An 8,343-nucleotide genomic window follows, 5' to 3' on the forward strand; every position below is an offset into this window, starting at 1 on the left:
GTGCCATTCCGTTATTATTGAAAACAAATCAGAAAACATCGATTAACACAGGCCGCTAATAAGGGGGACTACAAAGCTGCCAATTAAAACGGCACAATCGCAAACGCGTTGTCCACAACAGAAAACTCCAAAGGAAAATTTTGCCTATTCACATTCGCACATTTACAAAACACATGTCCAACTGTTTTTTTTTGTTTTTAGTTTTTTGCTACCATTTTCGCCATTCGCCATCAGCCATTCGGAACCAGGCCCCGGCATTCGATTGAAGATGCGCATGCTCCGATTGTTCGATTAATAATGTTTCGTTGTAAAATTAGACACAGAGACAGAGAGGGAAAGGGAAAGAGAAAAATGTGTAGGTACTATCTCCGGGTATACAAGCTGATGGTAATTGCTGAGATATATCATTGGTCTGAAGGTAAACAAAACGGACTAGAAATAACCTTAAAAGTTGTTTGGGAAAAAGCTCAACCTAAGACGAATTTAGATGGGTGTTTTTGCTCTTTTTTCTTGGGATTGTTACCGAAAATGACTAAGCTGCCAGCGAGAAAGACCGGTTTCCAATGTTTACACTCTGTTTTGTCATAAAGCTGCGATTTCATCGCTCTGTCGGCGGTGGTGGGTATTGCTTCATTTGCTTACTTGCAACAAGCTGGCTAGGCGGCTTACTGGCAGCATAGGACCGGTAATCATGGCACCAGACTTGGTGAGACAACCGCTTCATTAGCATAAAATCGAGCAGCGAAAAAGAAGCCAAAGATTACTAGGTGGTATAGTCAGTAATAAAAAAAAAGCAACACAACAAACACGGCTTCGTCGTGGCTCCTCTCCCATAAAAGGCGCTAGCTAGGGGGTGTCTAGCAGCCGCAAAACTGACAGCATTTTCGTCTTACCGTCTCGGTTCAATAAAAGTGGTACCGATTTAGTTTTTTCTTCGGTTCTTTTTCCAACCACCTGGTACCAAGTCAATCATTTTAATGACCTTCTTTGGCCGACGCTTTTTTTATATGGGCATTACCCATTCAGGTAAAACTGAGGTGCTCCATATTTCGTCTGTTAACACATGCTGGCAGCCCCAACTTCAGATTCGTACCAAGGCTTTAACGGTTCACCAAAAGCAGTGATTCATCAGCCATAAATCATAGCAATTTACGGTGCGGTGCACGGCGGCTTCTGACCTGGTTGCATGCTGTCAGTCGCCGTTCGTGTTGTGATTTTCCACAGAAAAATTAGCGAAAGTGATGCGCTAGCGCAACGTTTGCGCGAACTGTCAGTATCTGCCCGCAAAACTCGCAAATAATCGCTTTCTCGAAGTTCCAAACTCAACCTCCTTCTACTTCTTCAACCTTTTTTCTTCCCATATGTACAAACGCCGTCGTCGTCCGTCGGTCGTTAACAAACACATTATGGACAGACTCTGTCAAGTGTGAGGAATGAGATACCGGAGCAGAGCCATACTTTTACTCCAAATGCCGAAACCGGAGAAAAGCACCGGCGGCAGCAGCCACTATTCGTGTAGGTAACATTTGTCTTCAAGCCGATAATTCGCCGATATTAACTAAACTGGTCAACTTTTTGCAGCATTCATTCGAGAGAAACTGCTGTGAGTTTTTTCAAAAGGTCGTACTTAAACAACGTTTTCTGAAAGTTGAACTTTTCTCCTCAGACATTTCGAAAAATCATACCAGAACTGTTGCTGACTCTGAATTTGCAATTTTGATTGATATATCTTGCCAAACGTCACTCAACCGTGACGCACGGCTAGGATGATGATGCATCCAACCTGTCGATAAGTTTTTCGTAGCCCACCTTCAACTCGATTTCTGGGAAGAATAAATTTGCTACCACGAAAGCTAAAAGAGAAAAATGTGGAATGAGATAACCGTGTTCCTCTTCCTCTCTAACTGACTTTACGAGTCTCACACTATCTCCTCATTTTTTTAACCCGAAAGGTAAGGAGCCGCATGTGACGTGATGTTTGGTCATTTTGAGCATTATAATTTATCTTATTTTATCGTATTTTTCATTCAAAGGTGACGCCACACTTCAAAAGAGATACCTACCCGGGCAATGATTGTTGCTCTTGGTGATATAACAACAGCACAGCCGGGTGACATTTTCCACGTTTCTTATTTTGTTTATTTGTTGCCTCTGTGTCGGCCGCCATAAATACAATTCATAGTAAATCGTGTTGCTCTCTGACCAACCACACTGATGAGGTTCAAGTTATAAAGGGACCGCATTTTTTGTGACTTTAAAACACTGGAATGTTAGAGTGAAATGGTTTCTTTAATTGATGAAATTACAAATAAAAAATGATGTGGTCCTCTTTAATTGATATTTTTCGGTGATTTGGGACGAAAAATAAAACTGCTGTTTTCTACGTTTCGGCTAACTGAATTTGTACCATCCTCAGAAAAAAAAATTGTTTCGACGCGTGTTTCCTTTACGGCCGTCGTTTGATATTAAAATATAAAAAAACGACCGTAAAAGAAACACGCGGCAATACAAGTTTTTTCTAAGTATGGCTGAAATTTAGTAAGCCGAAACGTAAAAAAGCAGTTTTATCGTAAATCACCGAAAAATATCAATTAAAGAAGATCACACAAAAGTGCGGTGCTCAAAACCAAACAAAAAAATGATAGAATCGAAAACTTATCACCAGAAAAGTTCCACTTTCGATGTTAAAAAAAATCGTAGAATTCAAATTTCAGTACAAACTTTTAAACAGAATTATTAAAGCGGGTTTCTAGGTTTCTAGGTTTATAGTTTCTTCGAAGTATTCAATAAGGCTTATAAAAGTTAAATTTCATTAAAGGTGTTAAATTTTCGAAGAACATTAGAAATGTCTTGGAGAGAACTATAACACAACAAGCAACTATCATTGTAGACAAAAAAAAAGTCTTTCTGTGAAAGGTTTCCTTATGAAACCATATAAACTTTAATATTCTTTGGAAAGAGTTTCATCATCACAAGCAAATCGCAGAGTAGATAAAAAAGGACTTCCTGCACGAGGTTCGCAGAGAAAGTTACAAGCACAGTATAAAACTACAAAGCTTAGAGAAAAAGCTTACTTATCAGATCTTAGCTTAGCTTGATTGACTACTCACATCAACCTTAAATCGTCGAATCTAAAATGCTTTTCAAATTTTAAAAGCTGGTTGATTTTTCTAAGCATTGTATTTTTTTTTCAGTTGTGTATTGTATGGAAAGCCTAATGGGTCAGTTCAAAGAACAATAAATTATAGCAATTTAAACCTCACGATCGCTGGCGTGGCTCAGTAGAACGAAATCCACATCGTCAATGGTTGCTACTCCGTGATTGACCGAGGCCATCAATTTCGCTCAGAGGTCAAAAGAATGGTACTTGGGATTAGTATCTAATTCTCAATGGACAAAATTGATGCTCTCTCTTTGAAACGTCAATAAAGGCGCCGGCCACGTCCTTCTAGTCAATAGATAGGTAGGAAAAATAGGGAAAATGATTAAAGAAATGAATTTGTGCATAAGGACCGAGGTCACCTCTGCATCCTAGCAAAACAATTTGTTTGGGAGTGTGGGTTAAGAGGGATATAATCTGGAAACACCTTTGACAAGTGTATCGATCTGAATGTGCAACTTATGAACCTAATCTCTTCCTTAGTTTTTTGTAAAATTCCTTGATTATATTGTAGAACATTTTAAAAGTGTAAGGTTCCAACTTTCTTTAATTTTCGTTGCGTCTTGTTTTCACTGATGGTCGATCACGGATAGTCACTTAAGTTAGTTTAATTGTATTTCTAAACAAATGATTTTTTTTTTTAATTGGAAATTAAATCGAATAATTTTATGTTGCCTTATAAAAATTTGATTATAAATATGGAAAAGGTGGAATGTTGTTAAGTTGATAAAATATTTTTATGGAGAAACACTGGAAAAACGGTTTGAACGATTCATCAAATTTTTCTGATACAAAGTTCAATGAGTTTCGAAATTGTCACAGCTGTTTATTATGAAAAATTAAATCAATGTTCATGATGAAAACCAGCAGAGAAGTATGAAAATTAAAATTTTAAATTTGACAGAAATAGTAGTACAAATAAACCAAAAACATCATATAGGTTAAAATCTGGCTTTCGGTTTACCATGTCTGTTGAAAATAACCACAGAAAACGAGTTCTTAATTGGACTGCCAAAAACTCTTATCTTTTCTTGGACCCACCACGTTCAAACAAATAAAAAATAATATTTTTACATCTAGAACCCTAGAATCTCAAGGTAAAGATTAAAATTCTATGAATCATGTCCTACAATTGACTCTCATAAAATCTGAAAGTGTAACTATTCAGTTCAACTTTTTTTTATATCAAGATCATCAATTTGAATCGTTTCGAGGAAGAATTACTCTAATGGATAAAATTCCAAGAAGAAAAAACCTAGTTCGTCTTCGGCAAAATGCCCTATTCTGACATAATTGACAAAAATAATTTTAGGCATTACCGGTAACGAATTTTCAAGGCTTGAAGAGAAATATTAATCGATATTGATTCGAATACAACCTACTTCTTCAAACTTTTAGCCACAATCTAATATCTCATCAGTTCACAATCCACTGTATTAACAATATTCTAAAACTCGTCTCCACTTAATGGTTCCTTTTCGACAGCAAACATAGAGAAAATATTAGTCAGCATGTCCTTCGAGGCAAGTAATCCACGGAATATCCAAGATCCAAAATCGAGCATTTAGTTTCATTTTTCTTATTTTGTTCTGAGTGATTTTCTGGCTGCACGAAAATATTTTTTTTTTTAAGTAGACGGGTTCAAACTTCTTCCGGAAACCGCTTTATATATCTGCTCCTAAAAGTCCTCCGGAATGGCAGTAGAAGTTCCCTCGTTTCGATAGTATTACGGGAGCTATCTAGCTTTATCTCGCATTTTATTTTTTCCTATTAAAATGTCACAAAAATTTACAGCCGAAAAAATACTCCTGTTCTGCACAGCCCTAAAGCTTACTCATCACAAACTAATTTCGTTGTAGAGTAAAAGGCATCCCTACAAGTATTTTACAACAAAATTCTAAAACCATAATGATCCTTCAAACCTTGGCCACGAATTTATTCATCATAGAAAACTTAAAGTAGGCAGAAACCCTTCTTATCAATAGTTCTGGGGAGATTACAAGTATCTTAAAGCCAGATTCTGTAGTGCATTCTGCAAAACTTCCTTATAGAAAAAACTTAAAAAAAAAATATTGTGGGTGGAGCTAGCTCTCTATTAATTATATATTATTGCAGAATTATACAAAACGTTCTGAAGAGAATCTTATAACCAATCCAAACCACACAACCCAAAAAGCCTTTGGAAAGAGTTATCTCACCAAAACCCATGCTCATTTTAGACTGTTTTGAACACTTAATCAACCAGAAGGGTTATATTAAACCTTTATGGAGTGTAAGAAGTTTTATTTAAGTGGCTTAGTGCCAAATAAAATGCAAACGGGATTCTACAAGTGCCTTATGAAACCATACCAACTCAAAAAGTTGTGGGCAATAGCTAACTCACAAAAAATCACTCTCACTTTAGCCTGTAATGAACATTTACACGACCAAATGACTTTTATAAAACTTTTAGGGAGTATCTGAAGTTTTATCAGGTTAGTTTGTCTCCTCACATTTTGATTTCCTTTGTTGGATCGATTTTTGTGTTGTTATGCAACCGAAAGTTGTGTTCCTTCTGCATGCAAAGCTTCCAGTGAATGAGAGAGGACTTAAACTACTATATGGAGGTTCAGATATGAGCGTCAAAATATAAATTTTAGAATCCGGAATCAGTTTTCAGAAATAAAATTTGAAATTAACACTCCGAAAACTAAATTCAACAATTCAGATCAAATTGCGAATAAGCTAGAATACAACATTAAAATCCACGTTGAAAGAGTTGGTCAGCGCTCATCATATTTTCATAAGTGATTCAACATATTTTTTAAAAGAATTCCAAAGGCTAGTTTAAACATGCTGACAAGACCGCTGCACGCTTTGTACTAAAATTTCAAATTTATACATTTTTACATCTCCCATAACCTATAACTTTGGTTTTTTTTTCTCTGCCACAAATAGCAATAAAAAATTTTGAAGCGATTCATTTAGTCCTGAATAAGCGCAACGAGTTTTAATTTTGTATCGAAATTTGTATGATATAACAAAATTTTTCATTTAAAATTCGCCAAAGATGTAAAAATATATCTTTGGAGTTCAAATATTCCTTGATTCTTGCAGAACATTTCATGTTGACAACCTTAAACATAACTTTTACCCTAGAAAAATATATTATGCAATGAAAAAATGGTCAGAATATATCATTTCAAGCTTATTTCAATTTTCTTGATGATTTAATACGCAAAAATTTCTATACAAATTTGAATGGCGATGCGCTGATTCAGGAATCAACCAAATCATCTCAAATTTTACACTGATGATTGGTGACCCAAAAGACATCGAAAAAACATATGGAAGGAAAAAGTCATTTTTGCAGCGGTCTAATACTCACAAATGGATTGAGAGGACTGCTTGAAATCTGATTGACAATAACGATCACAAAAACGTTAAACGAGTTGCGTTAAAGGCGTATTGTGTTTTGATAAGCTGTCGCCAAGAATATTTCCAGTAGCTTGAGAGTACAGCTTGAACAAATATTTCAAGTGACTGAGAGGACAGTTTGAAATGAGACTGATATTAAACCTGGTACACAACCTAAGAAGTTCGCTCACTTGACTTTAATAGAATGACAATGTCAATGTTTCGAAAAATGTCGACAGTAAAGCTTTAAAAGCTCACATGAATATTTCAGATGGATTGAGAGGACCGCTTGAATTAGTATTAACGAACCGGTAGGCAAAACAAATTTAACGATTTTTTAACCACGGATTGTACTTCGAAAAACGGGTACGAAGAATATTTTCAGTAGCTTGAGAGGACAGCTTGAAACATTTTTTTTCAGGTGATCGAGAGGACCATTTTAAAATCAACTCATAATTAGCTTAGCTCCAGCTTAAGAGTTGTTCATTTGACTGGTAGACTCACAAAGTCCATATTTCGGACAATGTCAAGAGGACAGCTCTCATGAATATTTCGTGTTGATTGAGAGTACCGCTTGAATTACTGATACTAACCAGTATCCAAAACCTTTTGATTAACACACATTTGAAAAAAAGAAGGACAAAAGGATTGCTTAAGTATTATTACAAGAACATTTAGTCAGTTTAAAATGAAACTGATAATAAACCTGGTACACAATCTAAGATGTTCGCTCACTTGACTAGAATAGAATCCCAAATCAATGTTTTGAAAAATGTTGACAGCTCACCAAAAAAATCACGTCGATTGAGAGGACCGCTTGCACTAGTATTGATAAACCGGCAGCCATTCAACGAGTTGTTAAACACAGATTGTACTTTCAAAAGCGGGTGCCAAGAATATTTCTTGAGAGGACAGCTTGAAACATTTTTTCAGGTGATCGAGTAGACAATTTTCATAAAAAGCTTAGCTCACTCTCTCAAGAGTTGTTCATTTGACTGGTAGAATCACAAAGTCCATATTTCAGACAATGTCAAGAAGAAAATTTCATGTGGATTGAGAGGACCGCTTGAATAAATGATACAAACCAGTAGCCAAAATCTTTTAATAAAGAGGTTTAATACACATTTGAAAAAAGAAGGAAAGAAGGATTGCTTAAGTATTATTACAAAAATATTTAGACAGTTTAAAATGAAACTGATAATAAACCTGGTACACAACCTAAGAAGTTCGCTTATTTGACTTGAATAGAATGACAAAGTCAATGTTTCGAAAAATGTTGACAGTAAAGCTTTAAAAGCTCACATAAATATTTCATGTGGATTGAGAGGACCGCTTGCACTGGTATTGACAAACCGGCAGCCAAAAACATTTAACAAGTTGTTAAACACTGATAGTTCTTTGAAGAGTGGGTTCCAAGAATATTTTCAGTGGCTTGAGAGGACAGCTTGAAACATTTTTTTCAGGTGATCGAGATGACAATTTGAAATTCAACTCATAATAAGTTTAGCTCACTCTCTAAAAAGTTGTTCATTTGACTGGTAGAATCACAAAGTCCATAATTCATACAATGTCAAGAGGACAGTTCACATGAATATTTCATGTGGATTGAGAGGACCGCTTGAATAAATGTTACAAACCAGTATCCAAAACCTTTAAATAAAGGGGTTTAACACACATTTGAAAAAAAGAAGGACAGAAGAATATTTAGACAGTTAAAAATAAGATTTATAATAAATCTGGTACATAATCAGAAAAGTTTGCTCACTTGACTTTAATAGAATGACAAA

This window comes from Uranotaenia lowii, chromosome 2, assembly GCF_029784155.1.
Source record: "Uranotaenia lowii strain MFRU-FL chromosome 2, ASM2978415v1, whole genome shotgun sequence".
Taxonomy (NCBI): Eukaryota; Metazoa; Arthropoda; class Insecta; order Diptera; family Culicidae; genus Uranotaenia; species Uranotaenia lowii.